Source organism: Babylonia areolata, chromosome 13 (genome assembly GCF_041734735.1).
Source record: "Babylonia areolata isolate BAREFJ2019XMU chromosome 13, ASM4173473v1, whole genome shotgun sequence".
Lineage (NCBI taxonomy): Eukaryota > Metazoa > Mollusca > Gastropoda > Neogastropoda > Buccinidae > Babylonia > Babylonia areolata.
This window is the reverse complement of record NC_134888.1, coordinates 14,089,687-14,109,181: the sequence shown is the minus strand read 5'-3', so window position 1 is coordinate 14,109,181 and position 19,495 is coordinate 14,089,687. Positions and strand designations below refer to the sequence as shown.

At 40.6% G+C, this 19,495-nt stretch overlaps 1 protein-coding gene across 1 annotated transcript in view; it reads right to left on the bottom strand.

Annotated features, from left to right (window-relative positions):
* The window catches only part of LOC143288838 (uncharacterized), a 28,940-nt gene extending 13,709 nt beyond the window's left edge, over positions 1 to 15,231 (bottom strand). Inside the window, exon 1 of the mRNA XM_076597484.1 lies at positions 14,872 to 15,231. The gene's annotated coding sequence lies outside the window, so the exon portion shown is untranslated. The remainder of the gene's footprint in view (positions 1 to 14,871) is intronic.
* Between the last annotated feature and the right edge of the window lie 4,264 nt (positions 15,232 to 19,495).

Sequence of the window (19,495 nt, the reverse complement as noted above, 5' to 3'; positions counted from 1 at the left end):
GGGTTGCAGCAAAATGTGTCTGAACTTTTTCCTGATGGACTTTCACTTTCAGTTAACTTGGGCTGGCTTCTTCGACTTCTTCTTGAAGGCTTTTTGTTTCAATTTCAATTTCTTTTAATGGGTATTACTACGGGTGGGCGACATCACCACCCCCTACCCCCACCCCCCACTTGCTGTGTCTCGGACTGGCAGGGCCGGAAGAAGCTCAGCAAAAGCAATAAGGACAGGACACGGGGCTGTCTTGAGTACTCTTCTGGATGGAGTTCGTGCTGATCCTTTAATTGTGCGTGTGCGTGAGTGTGTGTGTGTGTGTGGAGGGGTGGGTGGTGGGGGGTGGGGATGGGCGTGCGTGCGTGTGTGTGTGTGTGTGAGAGAGAGAGAGAGAGAGAGAGTGCGTGTGCGTGTGTGTGTGTGAGTGTGTGTGTGTATGTGTGTGCGTGTGTATGTGTGCGTGCGTGTGTCTGTGTGTGTGTGTGTGTGTGTGTGTGTGTGTGTGTGTGTGAGTGTGTGTGTGTGTGTGTGTGTGTGTGTGTGTGTGTGTGTGTGCGTGTGTGTGTGTAAAACAGAGCACACATTTAAGGGGGGCAATGTGACAAACCCGAAACGGGTAATGAGGAGCGATGGCCAAGCACCACCGCGGGATTCACACAACACAAACACTTGGAGGCGTAACTAACCAAAGAAATGAAACTTTATTCAACGATATGGTGAACAACACGACAACCCAACAACCTAACTTAGAGACCACGAAGATAAAAGACAGAAAATATAAAAGGAAGAGGACAGAGTAAACGAAAGTCCAGGAATACAGAAAAGTAAAGACAAGGACAGAACTCACTCCGAAAACACCCTGTCGCCACCACAGCCCGGCCCTCACTACCGTAAAACGTTCATACATGCACATTCTCACCTCCCCAAACACTCAGCCAGCTGCACGTGCATCACAAGCGCCACACCTGACGGAAGAAGCATCATACACAACTTGCACAAGGCAGACACATCCAGTCATTCTTGTGACGTGACCCGCATCATCCGTGCAGAAGGAGACGTGCAGCAACCCATGATTGTTACAGACTCAATGGACGAGAGCGTACAGGCCGCTGAAAGCACATCAGCCCTTCACCAGTGATTACTGACAGCTATGCTGTGGGTCATAGACACTAATATCTCAATTCTAGTGTCTATGGCTGGGTGTAAAGTTTTTTTGGTTCTCATTGTTGTTGTTACTTTTCCAAGGAATTTCTTCTTATTTTTCTGTTTCTTGTAGTGCTTCTAAACTGGGGACAGACAGACCAGAATTTTCTAGCGAAGTTGTCTGTTGTAATATGGCCATAGTTCACCTAAAGAAAAAAAAAGTAATGAAAAAGGCTTTAGTTTCTAGGGTTTAAAAACATGAACATGGGATAGGTTTTTAATTTCTTACTCTTTGTATTGGATTGCTTGACTTTGAAAGAAAGAATGAAGTTGGGAAAACCTTATATACGAATCAAACGAGAGGGGGTGGGGGGAGATGGAAGAGAAAGGTGGGAACAGTAGGTATCATTAAAAACAACAAAGCGAGCAGGCAGACGGACAGGGGGGGCTGCAGTCGCAGGAAAAGAAGAAAACTTTTGAGACACAGAGACACAGAAAGGTAGAGACATAGCTACAATCGAAACTTTAAAAGGAAAAAAAATGATAGATAAATTGATAGAGAGATAGAGTGTGGGGGATGAAAAAATGGAATGATGGGGAAAGAAAGAGAGTGAGGAGTAGAACGCACACACACACACACACACACACACACACACACACACAGATAACGATAACGATTTTTTATTCAGATAAAGGCCAAAGCCCCTTACTGAAGGGGGTGACATTAAAGAAAGATAAATAAGATTTTACATGACACACTATGTATCTTCAACACAAACCAACCAAAAAATATCTAGCACAGATGTTCAACAACATTCACGTTGTAACTATTCTCAATCTCTTCAATGCCTCATATATATAAATGGCCAAGTTACACAGAGTAGACTCATGTCTTGACGACATGAACAAATTAAATCTAAAGTTAGATGGATCTTTATAATATTTTGGTTGGATTGGTTTTTGTCTGAGGTCACTCAAGGCAGGGCAACATAACACAAAATGTAGCTCGTCTTCCTTACCCAGATTGCATAAACGACACGTAAACACCGATTCCCTTAAATTTCCGTATCTAAAACAATGAGTAGCAATATCAGAAACACCAAATCTAAATTTTGTCAATGCACATTTTATAAATCTGTTCAATACCAACTCAATGTATGGTTCTATGCCATGCGATGGAGAGAGAGAGAGAGAGAGAGAGAGAGAGAGAGAGAGAGAGAGGAAAAAGAAGAAGAAGAAGATTTTGAGCAAAGTCAATACAGTATTGTTTATATTTCTTTGAAAGAAAAGGTTTGTTACGGAGTGCCACAATCTGATTTCCTCGTGCAAGGGAGTTCAAGTGCTTCTGTTTATTTGCACGTGTTTTTTGTTCTGGTCAGTGAGTTTAATTTTCTCAGCCCAGTTTAACTGGCCAGCGACACACAGTCTGTCACAGAGGTTTGGAAGGGAAAGGTCTCGCTGTTGGTGCTCTGTGGTTCTGGCTACAGGTAATTACATTTTTTTCATAAGAGTTTAAAGATATAGTTAGTCTTTTTGTGTAAGCATGTTTTTTTATGTACTGTAAATGTAGTTAATATTTGTTGTGCATATTTTGGGTGGAACTATGCTTTGCGATATATTGTGTAAACTTGGCTACACCGCAAATTGACCAAAAGATAGTATGTTCTCTGTACATATAACCGCTAGCATGAAGAGCAAAGGTAGTATAGAATTGTGCTATTTTTCTATTTCTAAATGTTGAGAAATGTGGCCATGTTTTTCATAATAACTTAGGAATTATTGATAAATATTCCGTTCCCCTTGTTAGTCCCGACGCATGGATAATGAATAAACGTTTTCCTCTTTTTGTGTCATGTAAGCTGCATGGCCTTAATGAGAAATCGATATTTGATAATTGGAGAGTCTGGATAGTCTAAAATAATTATTTGAACTAATGTAAGTAGGGGCATGAATGGAAATAGATGAATTAGGTGAAAGGGGAATGTGGAAATTATATGGAGAGCATATATCTTACAGGTCTTTATACACCGTCCCAGAGTTCCGGGGCAGACGTAGAGACAGCCCAGTCCGAGGAGACGGTATCAACCCACTGTCCGAGGAGACGGTATCAACCCACTGTCCGAGGAGACGGTATCAACCCACTGTCCGAGGAGACGATATCAACCCACTGTCCGAGGAGACGGTATCAACCCACTGTCCGAGGAGACGGTATCAACCCACTGTCCGAGGAGACGGTATCAACCCACTGTCCGAGGAGACGGTATCAACCCACTGTCCGAGGAGACGATATCAACCCACTGTCCGAGGAGACGTGGTAGCGGCCCAGTCCGAGGAGACGATATCAACCCACTGTCCGAGGAGACGGTATCAACCCACTGTCCGAGGAGACGTGGTAGCGGCCCAGTCCGAGGAGACGATATCAACCCACTGTCCGAGGAGACGGTATCAACCCACTGTCCGAGGAGACGGTATCAACCCACTGTCCGAGGAGATGGTATCAACCCACTGTCCGAGGAGACGGTATCAACCCACTGTCCGAGGAGACGGTATCAACCCGCTGTCCGAGGAGACGGTATCAACCCACTGTCCGAGGAGACGGTATCAATCCACTGTCCGAGGAGACGGTATCAACCCACTGTCCGAGGAGACGGTATCAACCCACTGTCCGAGGAGACGTGGTAGCGGCCCAGTCCGAGGAGACGATATCAACCCACTGTCCGAGGAGACGGTATCAACCCACTGTCCGAGGAGACGGTATCAACCCACTGTCCGAGGAGACGGTATCAACCCACTGTCTGAGGAGACTGTATCAACCCACTGTCCGAGGAGACGGTATCAACCCACTGTCCGAGGAGACGGTATCAACCCGCTGTCCGAGGAGACGTGGTAGCGGCCCAGCCCGAGGAGACTGGAGCGGGACAGACCTGGCTGAGGTCTGATGAGGCTGGTGCAGCCTCGAGACACGTCTCTTAAAGACTAAGACACGTCCGAAAGAACCACGAAATTTGTGTGTGCGGCACAAGGCCAGAGGTGATGTGTGTTGACTGTTCAGTTCGTGGACCCACAAAAACATTGAACAACAGAAGTCAACATTCCCCAGGCTCAAAATCGGATGCCTGCGTTGGTGTGTGTGTGTGTGTATGTCGGTCTAATAATTGCTTGTTAAGCAGAACAAATTGTAAATCTCTTTTTTTTGGTTAAATTATATAGGCTCAGGGGCAATACCTTGTCTGTCTTGTTTACAGAAGAGTGCGGGAGATTGAGACTGAACTCGCATGTGAATGTTTGTTGCCTCCCTTTAGTCTAGTCTGTCTTCCACTCTCTTGCGTAACAAGGTTTAATGATAAAAAAAAGGCCTTAGAGAAAGTCAAAAGAAAAGTCTTAGAGGCTGAATTTGAGAAGGGATGTTGGATATGATAAACCTTATTGAATTTCAAAAATGTTTCAATTTACAATGGATAGGGAGACTCTTTAAGCCAGGGAATAGGACAAATGGTGCTTCATAAAAAAATGGCACTTGAATAAACTTGCCACTGATAACAATGTTTTTTTTCATTAACTGCAGATGAAAAGACTTACAGTGCATTAATACCATAGATAATGAATTTTGGGGAAAATGTAATATCAACATACTTAGATTACACAGGTAAATGGGAATCTCCAAATGTAAAAGTGCAGAAACTTTCATTCATAGCTGTTTTTCAACAACTCTATTATAAGATATAAAAATAATGTATCATTCTTTAAAATTAGAAAGATAAGGGGGTTGAACGAATAAAAGACATGATCCATGTTTGCTATCATTGGAGGAAATAACAAATTCGATTGGTGAAAATGAAGCTGATATTATATTTGAATACAATGCATTACCAAATACAATCCCGAAAAACTGGGAAGAGTGAAAACAACCTGGAGACAGGGAGACAGACTGCCAACCTTGTGAAGCAAAACTCTTTAACACAAAGCCAAAACAACCGAAGAAGTTGTTGGATGCAAGGAAGGAGGACATTGTGCCCATAGCATGCAGTTTCTGGCTTAGAAAGGTTGGTGTCAAATTAGACAAATCAGTTTGGTGCAGAGCCATAATCACTACAAAAGAAACTAGACTAAGAGTTCTTCTTTGGAAGATTTTGCATAATATTTACCCAACAAACATACTACTTTATAAATGAAAGTAACAGAAAGCAACAAATGTCCATATTGTAAGGAGACTGTGGATACACTTTTTCAATGATTGTCCAGATGTACGCACATTTTGGGGTTTTAAAGAGAAAAAGATTCTAACAAAAACTGATTTTAACTTAAAGCTGTCAGTAACTGATGTATTATTTGGTATAAACTGTTCAAACTGCCCCAAAGATTGTCATGTGTTCATAGATAAGGTATTGCTAATTGGAAAAATGTGCATAAGAATTTTTTTTTTTTTAAAGCAAAAACAAAGGAAAAATAATTTCGTAGAAAAATATCAATATTGATGACAGATAAAGAATAACTGCATATTTGATTAGATACTCACGCACTTATTTACTTATAATTTGTCTGTCTGGTTATTTTATACAATGTATTCATGCTCATGAATTGCAAATGTATTCATCTACACATATCACCAAACGTGCGTTAGTCAGCAAGTGGCAGCGGTTACCTTATTCTTTGCTCTCCTTCATTGTGTATATCGACAACACAGTAAATGACGAGTTGGTAGTGAAAGGTGAGAGAGAGGGACAAACAGGCACACACAGAGAAAAAACACTAGAGCAATTAAAACACAAGTGCAAACACTAATTTAATACTAAAGCCTTACATGCAGAGACATTGATTTAACTCTCTCCATACGAACGGCGAAAGAGACGACGTTAACAGCGTTTCACCCCAATTACCATCATCAAAATATTGCAAGCGGAAGGCTCTCATACTGAAGAGGTGAATGTTGACAAAGACTACCACAATTCTGGCGACAGAAGTTAAAGGTTGGGTCATTCAGACATCCACTGGACATCCGAGGGGTCTGTGTCGAGGAGAAGAGAGGACTGGCCGTACTGAATGAGTTAACAATGAAACAGTTGTGAGTGAATGGAAGTATCAACAGTTAGAGACACGGGAGAGGAAGGCACGTTAAGAAACAACTGCTTTGATACCACTTGCTGTGCTGTTTAACAAAAAGTCCACGAAGGAAAAAGACGAGGAAAAGAACTGAAACAAACAAACAAAAAAAATGTTGAACACCGCAACTCACACTAGAGCAATAACAAGCCCAGGCAGAAATTATCACTTGTTACGCTCGCTTAGAATGCAAGCAACAACACACCAGAGCAACAATAAACCCAGACTGATGTACACAGTCACTGAGCATTCCTAGATCGCATGCCACAAGACACCCTGGGGCAATCGTTGCGCCAGACGATAGGGGGAAAATTGAGCGAAAGATATATTTCTTAAGGTTAGCGTAAGTGAAGAATGCGTTTGAAAGATTGTTGAATAAAAAAAGAGAAAAAAGAAAACGTACGAAAAAAACAGGAGGATGGAGGCGCCACAAAAAAGGAAAACCAAAAAGAAGAAAAAGTGGGGAAAAACAAGATGGAGGCACCACGAAATAAAAAGAAAAGAAGAGGGGGGGGAAAAGGAGACAGACAGACATATAGACAGAATGGCAGACGGACTCATTCACACACACACACACACACACACACACACACACACACACACACACACACACACACACACACACACACACACAGGGCAGAAAGAAAGAAAGAAAAATAAAGCAATGCGTAATAAACAGAAACTCTTTACCTTGATTCTACAAAACTCAATGGCACATGACGTGCAAGAGAATTTCAGTGATGGAAGCGGTAGGTTTTTGGATCAAAGACACCCTGTATTGCCATTTATTCTGACCTGTCCATCCAAACATTGACCGCAGCTGCTTAACTTATTTCCTAAGCCTGCTCCAACCATCCATCGATCAATCAGCCTGCTCCAACCATCCATCGATCAATCACGCCGCTTGCAGTTCCACTTTTCGGGACATTTCCGCAACAAGAAACGCTTTGACCAACCTTGCGGATCGCCCAATTAGCCAACCTTTATGCAAGGGATTATGTAATGCTATAAACACATACAAAATGGACAGACCAGAGTTTCCCAGAATAGAACCTCATGTGCGCCCCAAGCTTTTTTTTTTTTTTTTTTTTTTTGGTTGTTGCTCCTATTAAAAACATTTCCCATGTCATTGGGGTTGGTTTCTTGTCTTTTCCCAACACAACTCTTCGAGAAAAATGAGTGAGAGAGAGAGAGAGAAAAAGGGAGGTAGAAAGAGGGAGACGACGAATAAGGGAAAGCGTGGGATTGCGAGAATGTGTGGGCCAGCATTCCCTCTCTCTGTGACCCCACTTTCAATGTGATTACTTTCTGTGATCCTGCTGTCAATGTGATTACTTTTTGTGACCCTGCTGTCAATGTGATTACTTTCTGTGACCCTGCTGTCAATGTGATTACTTTCTGTGACCCTGCTGTCAATGTGATTACTTTCTGTGACCTTGCTGTCAATGTGATTACTTTCTGTGACCCTGCTGTCAATGTGATTACTTTCTGTGACCCTGCTGTCAATGTGATTACTTTATGTGACCCTGCTGTCAATGTGATTACTTTCTGTGACCTTGATGTCAATGTGATTACCTTCTGTGACCCTGCTGTCAATGTGATTACTTTCTGTGACCCTGCTGTCAATGTGATTACTTTCTGTGACCTTGCTGTCAATGTGATTACTTTCTGTGACCCTGCTGTCAATGTGATTACTTTCTGTGACCCTGCTGTCAATGTGATTACTTTATGTGACCCCTGCTGTCAATGTGATTACTTTCTGTGACCCTGCTGTCAATGTGATTACCTTCTGTGACCCTGCTGTCAATGTGATTACTTTCTGTGACCCTGCTGTCAATGTGATTACTTTCTGTGACCCTGCTGTCAATGTGATTACTTTCTGTGACCCTGCTGTCAATGTGATTACTTTCTGTGACCCCTGCTTGTCAATGTGATTACTTTCTGTGACCCTGCTGTCAATGTGATTACTTTCTGTGACCCTGCTGTCAATGTGATTACTTTCTGTGACCCTGCTGTCAATGTGATTACTTTCTGTGACCCTGCTGTCAATGTGATTACTTTCTGTGACCTTGATGTCAATGTGATTACTTTCTGTGACCCTGCTGTCAATGTGATTACTTTCTGTGACCCCACTTTCAATGTGATTACTTTCTGTGACCCTGCTGTCAATGTGATTACTTTCTGTGACCCTGCTGTCAATGTGATTACTTTCTGTGACCCTGCTGTCAATGTGATTACTTTCTGTGACCATGCTTTCGATGTGATTACTTTATGTGACCCTGCTGTCAATGTGATTACTTTCTGTGACCCTGCTGTCAATGTGATTACTTTCTGTGACCCTGCTGTCAATGTGATTACTTTATGTGACCCCACTTTCAATGTGATTACTTTCTGTGACCCTGCTGTCAATGTGATTACTTTCTGTGACCTTGATGTCAATGTGATTACTTTCTGTGACCCTGCTGTCAATGTGATTACTTTCTGTGACCTTGATGTCAATGTGATTACTTTCTGTGACCCTGCTGTCAATGTGATTACTTTCTGTGACCCCACTTTCAATGTGATTACTTTCTGTGACCCTGCTGTCAATGTGATTACTTTCTGTGACCCTGCTGTCAATGTGATTACTTTCTGTGACCCTGTTGTCAATGTGATTACTTTCTGTGACCCTGCTGTCAATGTGATTACTTTCTGTGACCCTGCTGTCAATGTGATTACTTTCTGTGACCTTGCTGTCAATGTGATTACTTTCTGTGACACTACTGTCAATGTGATTACTTTCTGTGACCCTGCTGTCAATGTGATTACTTTCTGTGACCTTGCTGTCAATGTGATTACTTTCTGTGACCCTGCTGTCAATGTGATTACTTTCTGTGACCCTGTTGTTAATGTGATTACTTTATGTGACCCTGCTGTCAATGTGATTACTTTCTGTGACCATACTTTCGATGTGATTACTTTCTTTGACCCTACTGTAAATGTGATTACTTTCTGTGACCCTGCTGTCAATGTGATTACTTTCTGTGACCCTGCTGTCAATGTGATTACTTTCTGTGACCCTGCTGTCAATGTGATTACTTTCTGTGACCCTGCTGTCAATGTGATTACTTTCCGTGACCATACTTCAAGTGCAATTACTTTCTTTGACCCCACTTTCAATGTGATTACTTTCTTTGACCCCACTTTCAATGCAAGTACTTTCTGTGCCCCTACTTTCAAAGTGACCACTTTCTGTGAACCGATTTCAATGTAATTACTTTCTGTGTCCCTACTTTCAGTGTACTTACTTTATGTGATCCTCCTTTTAGTGTAATTGATTTCTGTGAAACTTCTTTCAGCGTAATTTCTTTCTATGCCCCAACTTTCATAAATGTTTCTTTCCCTGGCTCTACTCTCAGCATCATTTCTTTTTGTGACCCTACTTTCGGTGTAATCATTTTCTATGCCCCTCCTTTCGGTGTAATTCCTTTCTGTGCCCCTACTTTCAGCATAATTTCTTTTTGTGACACTGCTTTCAGCGTAATCACATTCCGTTCCCCTACCTTCAGCGTGATTTCTGTCTGTGCCCCTACTTTCAGTCTGATTTCTTGTCGTGGCACTGCTTTCAGCGTAATTATTTTCTGCGCCCTCTCCTTTTGGCGTAAATGTTTCCTGTGACCCTGCTTTCTGCATAATTTCTTTCCGTGCCCCTCCTTTCAGTGTAAGTTCTTTCTGGGCCCTTACTTTCGGCGTAATTACTTTCTGTGAACGTACTTTCGGCATGATTACTTTCTGTGAACATACTTTCGGTGGAATTACTATGTGCGTCCCTTCTTCCAGTGTGATTACTTTCTTTGATCCTTCGTTTAGAAAAAGGCAAAATGTTAGTAATATTTTCTTTTCTTTCATAATATCACATCAGTTTTTCATTTCGTCAAGAAGGGCACCAACACATTGTATTACGTATATGTTTTTATCATATACATAAAAATATGTAAATACAAATATGATGAAAGATAGGTAATTTCAAAACAAAAATAGCTTTGACCCCAAAGATGAGATTAAGGAAGCGTTAATATAGACCAAAGAAAAATCAAAAATGGTTTGACAAAAATTGCCGCGAGCAAAGAATAGAAGTGAAGTCATTAATGAATGCACAAAATCGAAATTCCAAACAGCAGATACTTACGGGAAAATTATTTTGCAAAAACCAAATACTGCTAATCACTATTGCGAAGAAACCAAACGTATTTTTAATGAAAACTTGCCGGTGTCTTAAATGAAGCATAAGCAATGATCCACATGTCTTATGGAAAACACTCAAAGAACACAGAGCAACAGAAGAACAGCAATAAACACACAATGAATTGTAACAAATGGATGATACACCTTGAGAAATTCACTGGTGAAGAATCAAAAATAGAAAAATAAAGACAAGATGAAATAAAATGTGATCTTATGAAAGAAAATATGAATAACATGATTAATTCTCATCAACTCGACTCGCCTATTACTAAATCCGAGATTCAAAAGGTAGTTCTGCAATTAGAAAACAAGAAATCTTCAGGACAAGACTGTATAACGAATAAAATGATAAAATCTATATTGCCTCATATCATAAACATTGCAACAGATTAACATAACATGATATTAGAAATAGGCACATATCCAGATATATGGAAAGGAGTTAGTATACCGATATATAAGAATGGATGCCCCCCAAACCAACAAACTATGGAGGAATAATACTCACAAGAACTGTTGGAAAGTTATTTTGTTCAATAATTAATGAAAAAATAAATTTCCACCTTGAATCTAATGATTTTCTGGTCAGAGAACAAGCTGGTTTCAGGAGAAAGGTTTAGAACCTCAGATCTGATTATAATTGATCAAATTTAGTAGATGCAATCTCAAACCAAAAAACAATAGATCATATTGTTGTTTCATTGACTTCCAAAAGGGTTTTGACAGCGTATACCAAGAATCAGTGTTTCTCAAGATGAGGCAAATTGGAATTAGAGGAAAATGCTAAAACATCACACAAAGTAAGGACACTCAAGCAATCATTTGCACAAGACAAATCGTTTTTATGTTCCCATGCTGTTTTCACTCCAAAGGGGGTCCATCAAGGACGCGGTCTTAGCCTGACACTTTTCAACATCTTCATCGATGATCTCGTGGAAGATTTAAATAGGCAATGAGTCACCTTCCCTGAAAAGTGAGATTGGAATGCCAAGTTTATTGTAAGCAGATTACTTGGCCACACTGTCAATATCCAAAACAGAACTTCACAACAAATTAGATACCTTGTACGTGTATTGCCCGAGATGAGGACTACATATTACTGCATATATACTATATCTATCTATCTATCTGTCTATCTATCTATCTATCTATCTATCTCTCTCTCTCTCTATATATATATATATATATATATATATATATATACAGTATTGATCTTTGATAAAAAGAATATCCAAAGATTCCAATTTATTTCAAATTTGGCCAAAACATTCTAGATAGAACTGTACTTACACATTTTTTGATGTACACTTTCAAAAAATGGAAAATTTCTAGGAGTACAAGAACATCTCGGAAGACAAGCTAACAAAACATTAGAACCTGTAAAGAGAACAATCCGTGGGCATAACATTTAAGTGGATACCGTTCAACAGTTACACGCCACACTAAATCCAATTTGTACATATGGTTCTGACAGCATTCTGGGTACACATAATAGAATCAAATCCGAAGGACTACTGCGGAATACATATCAAGAAATACTTAATGACACTGACAATCTCGCTTGGCTCCAATTCACCAAAAACATTTTAACCGAAACTGAATGTAATAATCACTCAACACTGAGTGTAAACTTTGTAATGTATAGTAAACTTGAAGAGAAATACATTCAGCATTGAAAACGAAAGAAAACAGGGAAAAAAAATCAAGACTAAAACTCTATGATGTAGTAACATCAGATTACAGATTAGAACCGTATCTCCAACAATATAAAATAAATAGAAACAGAAGAGGAATGAGTCACCTCAGAATAAGTGCTCATGATTTATACGTAGAAAAGGAAATGCACAACATCATACGAGCCGAGAAAAACCAACGTGCAAGGTTTGTGACATGTTGGAAAAAGAAATTCATTTCCTTGACCAATGCAAAGTATACGAAAATGAGACAGCAACAGAATTTATCAGAAATGTATACGCTCAAATGCTATCACTTTGCCATCAGAGTGTATGAAACTTGGTAAGTCCAGTGGCCTTAGTTTTCTCCATCCGCACTTGTTTCAAGAAGAGACGTTGGCTCTTTGTGACTGTGTTTTGTAAACCTGCAGTGTTTTGATGTCAAATGAAATCTGATTCTGATTCTGATGCACACACACACACACACACACGCGCGCGCGCGCGCGCGCGCGTGCGGACACACCCGCTCACTCACACAGTTAAGAAAAAAAAGTTGCAAAAACAAAACAAACTATAAACACACACAGAGACACACAGACGCACAGACACACACACACACACACACACACACACACACACACACACACACACACACACACACACACACACACACACACACACACACACACACTCACACAGAGAGAGAGACAGACAGACAGACAGACAGACAGACAGAGAGACAGAGAGAACAGTACGAACATGAAGGTTGTAACCAGACCAGGGTATGGTAAGTCCACCAGGATGAAAAGCACACTGTAACTTGATTAACGAACACAGTCAAATTCTCTTCATGTCTTCGCTCCATTCACAGAATCCAGTTGCTCAGCGAGCTAAGTTTATAAAAAACACAACATCTAGTATGTAAATCTTCATTCTGTAGCAGCATTTTTTATTTACTCTGTGTGTGTGTGTGTGTGTGTGTGTGTGTGTGTGTGTGTGTGTGTGTGTGTGTGTGTGTGTGTGTGTGTGTGTGTGTGTGTGTGTTTGTCTGTCTCTGTATTTGTGTTTCTGTGTGCGTCTGTGTCTCTGCGTATGCGTGTCTGTGTGTTTCTGTGTGTTTTCGTGTCTGTGTATCTGTGTGTTTGAGTATTGATGTTACCTCACCGATGCACATGACGTTTATTTGTAAAGAAACATAAATTATATATTGATTAAAAAAAAATGCAGCTAAAACTACACCTGATACCTGTCAGACGCAAACTAAGATAGTTACGTTCCAAACAGATCAAACAGAGAACAAGAAGAGCTACTGGCTTCAACCCGTGGAGAGGTGGGCCAGTGGATAGGGCAGCCCATCATCAAGTGAAGATCAAGAGTTCCATTCCAGCCAGAACTGGCATTTCACTCCCCTCATCCACGCGGCGTTTCCTTCAGTGGTGATCTGTGTGCTAGTCTTTCGGTCAAGACGACGAGCCAATAACTAGTGTAAAGCATGCATCTACTGCACGTAAACTGACCCATGGCAAAAAAAAAAAAAGAAAAAAAAAAGAAAAAAGAAGAAAAAAAAGAAAGAAAAAAAGAAAAAAAGAAGAAAGAAAAAAAGAAAAAAAGTATTTCCCTAGGCAAATTCTGCAGAAAAATCACTTCAGACGAGAAACAAATGTACATAAGAATGAAGAACGACAACAGCAACAGCAAAACGAAGAAAAGAAAAGAAGGGAGACAGTGGTGGTAGCACTACACTCGTGGTGACTCGCTCTCCTCGGGGAGAGCAGGTTCAGATCCACACACACATATCTGTCGTGGCAGGAATTAGAAAGCCATACAATACAATGTAATACAGCGCAATGCAGCTCAACATAGGCATGCACGAGTATGTCCATACACAAGAAAGAAAAAGGTGTTAAAAAATCATGAAAATAAAGACCACCGTAACATCTTACCTTATAGACACAGGAGACATTACACCCAATGAAATAAGAAAAGACAGTAAAAACGACAAAAACAGGAGGAATTACACCCAATAAAATAAGAAAAGAAAGTAAAAACGACAAAAACAGGAGGAATTACACCCAATGAAATAAGAAAAGACAGTAAAAACGACAAAAACAGGAGGAATTACAACCAATGAAAAAAAGATAGTAAAAACGACAAAAACAGGAGAAATTACACCCAATAAAATAAGAAAAGACAGTAAAACAGGAGGAATTACACCCAATAAAATAAGAAAAGACAGTAAAACAGGAGGAATTACACCCAATAAAATAAGAAAAGACAGTAAAACAGGAGGAATTACACCCAATAAAATAAGAAAAGACAGTAAAACAGGAGGAATTACACCCAATAAAATAAGAAAAGACAGTAAAACAGGAGGAATTACACCCAATGAAATAAGAAAAGACAGTAAAACAGGAGGAATTACACCCAATAAAATAAGAAAAGACAGTAAAAACGACAATAACAGGAGGAATTACACCCAATGAAAAAAAGATAGTAAAAACGACAAAAACAGGAAAAATTGCACCCAATGGAATAAGAAAAGACAGTAAAAACGACAAAAACAGGATGAATTACACCCAATGGAATAAGAAAAGACAGTAAAAACGACAAAAACAGGAGGAATTACAACCAATGAAATAAGAAAAGAAAGTAAAACAGGAGGAATTACACCCAATGAAATAAGAAAAGACAGTAAAACAAAACCTACAAAGAAAGAGAAGACAGTACCAGTCAACCTTACCTGACGAACTCAAGAGAGATTTTACGTCCAAACCAAGGGAAGATAACCCAGACTTGGGTCAGACGGGCAGCATCACCGGCTCACAACTTGAAGTTTGCTCTTTACTGATTCAAAACAGAATTTACGAATTGCTTATGCTCTATTCTTCCCGAATCTCTGTCTCTTTTTTTTTTTTTTTTTTTCGCTGTGTAATTTCGTTGAAACAGCTCGCTCTGTTTAACCCCTTTCAACCGAAACGTTCTGAGTGATCAGAGTGTGCTCTGAAAAAGTCTTGTACCATCGAAATGTGTTCAAATTCGCGTTGTCGACTGGGTCAGACTGACATCCTAAAAAAGAACAACTTAGGACCGAAAATGAGAACTTTTTACCAAGTTGAAAACCTTCTGGCAGAGAGGTTTGTGCACGGCCGATATATGTATATATATGTGTATGTGTGCGTGTGCATATGTGTGTGTGGAGAGAGAGAGAGAGGTGGTTTGGTGTGGGGGTGAGGTTTATGAAAGGACATCACTGGCATAAATTACGGCCACGCAACGACAGAGCGCGCGGCACAGTGGGGAGAGAGAGAGAGAGAGAGAGAGAGAGAGAGAGAGCATCGCGTCACAAGCACGTGGCAGTGGACAGTCCATATTTGGTGGCCCACGTGACTGTGATTTCTGAGAGGAGGGGAGGGCTGGAATTGTGACGTGGGAAACGAGGGGGGGGGGGTAGGGGGGGGGGGGGGGTAAGGTCGGGGGCGTGGGAGATGTGTGGAGCGGGGGGGCGGTGGGAGGATGGGGGGACGGGGGCGGCGCTCGAAGATCCCTAACTTCCCCACTCGCCATAATCGAATAACCAGAAGGAGGTAAAAAAAACAAACAAACAAAAAAACAAAAACAAAAATTGACTGTTATCGAATTAGGGATTTGCTTTACTGGCAGTTTAAAGTGAAAGGTCGAATAAAATCCAGAGATGGATAAAACTGCGAGCCAAAGAAAGCTTTCCAACTGCTTGGAATCATCCGAACCAAATTTTACCAACCAAGAAATAAACGGTAGGAAAATCAAAGGAAAGAACTGAAACTGACGAACGAGAGACAAACAGGAAGAAAATATCGGCAGAAAAATGAAAAATGGAGTTACGAAATTTACTTCTTTTTTTTTTTCAGCAGTCGAAGCGTCGAAAAGTGCCTATCAATGCATCGCACACTGTTGTCTCACACGTTGTCATCAATTATCGTGATATCCACGTGTTTCGTTTCTAACGTGCCTTTTGTGGGGATAAAATGCAAAGCCAGAACAATTCTATTTTTGCTATCACTTTGGCGAACAAAGAATCTGAATGAATAGCATGCAAGCTTTGAACATCATTTCACACACACACACACACACACAAATATGGGCAGGAGGACAAATCTGGGACATTAAAAACATTTTTTTTACTCTCTCTCTCTCTCTCTCTCACACACACACACACACACACACGCGCGCGCGCGCGCGCGCGCGCGCGCGCGTCTGTTAAAACACGGTAGAGTCTTTCCTGCATTGCTCATGGAAGATGTCCTAATAAATGCAGCATTCCAAGACAGAAACGAATGTTAACTCAGACCATGGCACTGGTTTCTCAGTGTTCAGAAGTGTGTGTGTGTGTGTGTGTGTGTGTGTGTGTGTGTGTGTGTGTGTGTGTCCGTGGTTAACTTTAACATTGCCATTTTCTCTGCAAATACTTTGTCAGTTGACACCAAATTTGGCATAAAAATAGGAAAAATTCAGTTCTTTCCAGTCATCTTGCTTAAAACAATATTGCACCTCTGGGATGGGCACAAAAATTTTTTTTTTAAAAGCCAAATTATATGCAAACTGCATTTACTGTTATATTTTTTCTCTCTCTAAATTTGGCACTTTGATATGATATTCTGATACAAAAAAGAGCAGTCATTTTTATCATTTTTTGTTCAAACGGGAACTTCTTTTGCTAAGCATGGAAGTAATATTGCATGTCTTTGGTGCAGATAGTAAAAAAGGGGAAATTAATCTGTAATTAATGCTAGGGGGCTTAATTTGCTTTAAACTGATCTTTCTCATCTTAAACATTACATTTTGAAATTATTCTCAATACATAAAAATCTTGTGTTTTACTCTCAGTGTACAGGGCTTTCACTATGTTCATTCGCCTAAGAGGTCTTTTTCAGAAAATACTAAAATCAATACGAGTGAACTTTATAGATCTATTGGCTGAGCCCTCAAGGTCATGGGCAAAAATCAATTGCGTACACATATTTATACACATTCAAAGCGCGTGCTCATATTCTTCGTGAACGCGAACGACGCCATTTTGTTTCAAGTTGTTGACCTGCCCATTCAATCCTATATTCAATCGACAATACACGATAACATGTGATGGAAAGTTGGAGAAGGAGACCGTTAAATACTTATTCAGAGAAAGATTTGTGAACGCCTCATCACTTACTGGATTATGCCCCAACCTGCCATAAAAGTATCCACAGAATCAGTCGGAATTCACAGTTTAAAAAAAACAAAACCCATGAGAATTAATACCCTTGAATTGATGAAACTTAAAAATTTCCAGTCTTGACTTTTCTCAAAATGAAGTCCTTTTCACTTCATACGACGTTTAGAAGTACTTGTACTTGGCCCTATATGTTATTAGTTTAACAAAATACTCAATTTTCATATCAACTTTAAAACTATAAAATTAGAATGAACATAACAGAGAAATTGAATCGACCGTGTCTACCGCGTGTAACTAAACTTGGACATCTATCTAGATCCAGAGAAAACGGCTAAATGTTGCAATGTGATTGCGGCGATAGCCACGTCTCCTTTACTCCTTTTAATTGCCCTTAAAGATTTTTGAATGCCCAAAATACACCAGAATAATATGATTTAAACAGCGTTCTCACTGCGAATACCGCAATCGATTTATCGCCCTTTAAAAAAGCATGTTTAAATATTATATTTTTGAACGTCAGTTAAGGAGCCACTATAGTGTAATGGGTAAGACAGTTTCGTTCTCACCCGAATACGCGGGGTTCGAATCTGCCGTTAGGACTTTTTTGTTTCTTTTTCTTTTAACCCGAAGGTTAGAAATAACAAATACATAAAACATTTTAACGATTATATATATATATATTTTTTTTTTTTTAAGTGTATGACAAGTGAGTCTTGAAGGCCTTGCCTCTCTTGTTGTTTGTGTTGTTGTTGTTGATGAAACAATGATGAAAGAACAAGACAGGAATGCTCCGTAACGAACAACGCATGGATAACTAGACAAATAGATAAACTAAATGAACTATGATACAAGAAGGTTAAAAGAATCGAATGAGTTTGAAATTCAAAGGTGGTGTTGCAGTAACTTATTACGTTGTGTTCTTGTGATGTATTTTGTTTGTCTTTTTTGTTGTTGTTGTTTTTTGTCTAGACGATTAAATGATAATGAACGAAGAAGATGAAAATGTTTAACAAACAGATTAAGAAAATAAGTTAGAATATAAGCAGGTGAAGAAAAAAACCCATAGTTCCGGTCGGGTGTATTCCCGGGGACCGCTACGGTAGCCGGATTGGCCTCGCTGGAGATGCGAACACACCAGTGGACTGCGCCCCATCTCCCCTATCAGTTAACAGAACATCCCTCGGTAGCCCAGCGAAATTGCGCCCAACAGCAACCTCCCACAACACCACAATTTTCATCAGCATACTGATGTTGGTCGTTAAGTGGAAAAAGAAGAAGAAGAAGAAGAAAAAGAAGAAAAAGAAGAAGAAGAAGAAGTCAAAAGTGGCGTAATAGTAGACTGTAATACGCTGACCGAACAAACCCTGACCTGACCTGCACATAGAAATGTTATTCATACAGTCATATTCGTGTGGTTGTTGTTGAGTAGATGGGTGGTTGGTTGGGTGGTTGGCTAGATGGATGGTTAGATAAGTGGATGGTTGGATTGGTGGTTGAAAGGGTGGATGGTTGGCTGGATGGGTGGTTGGATGGTTGGATGGGAGTTTGCGTGGTTGGTTGGCTGGTTGGCTGGATGGGTGGTTGGTTGGTTGGTTGGTTGGTTGGATGGTTGGTTGGTTGGATGGTTGGTTGGTTGGTTGGTTGGTTGGTTGTTTGGATGGGTAGTTGGATGGATGCTTTCTCGGTTGGTTGAATGGTTGTTGGTTGGTTGGTTGGATGGTTGGTTGGTTGGATGGTTGGTTGGTTGGATGGTTGGTTGGATGGATGGGTGGATGGTTGGATGGTTGGATGGATGGTTAGTTGGGTGGATGGTTGGATGGATGGATGGGTGGTTGATGGGGAGATGGTTGGATGTGTAGATGGGTGGTTGGTGGGGTGGGTTTGGTGGTTGATTGTTTGGATGGGTGGATGGGTGGATGGATGGATGGGTGGATGGGTGGATGAGTGGATGGGTGGATGGGTGGATGAATGGGTGGATGGATGGATGGGTGGATGGGTGGATGAGTGGATGGGTGGATGGGTGGATGAATGGGTGGATGGGTGGATGGATTGATGGATGGGTGGATGGGTGGATGGATGGGTGGTTGGTTGTTTGGATAGGTGGATGGACTGATCAATATTCAATGGTTAGTAAACTGACCGGGTGATTGATTGAATGATTGGTTCAATGGCT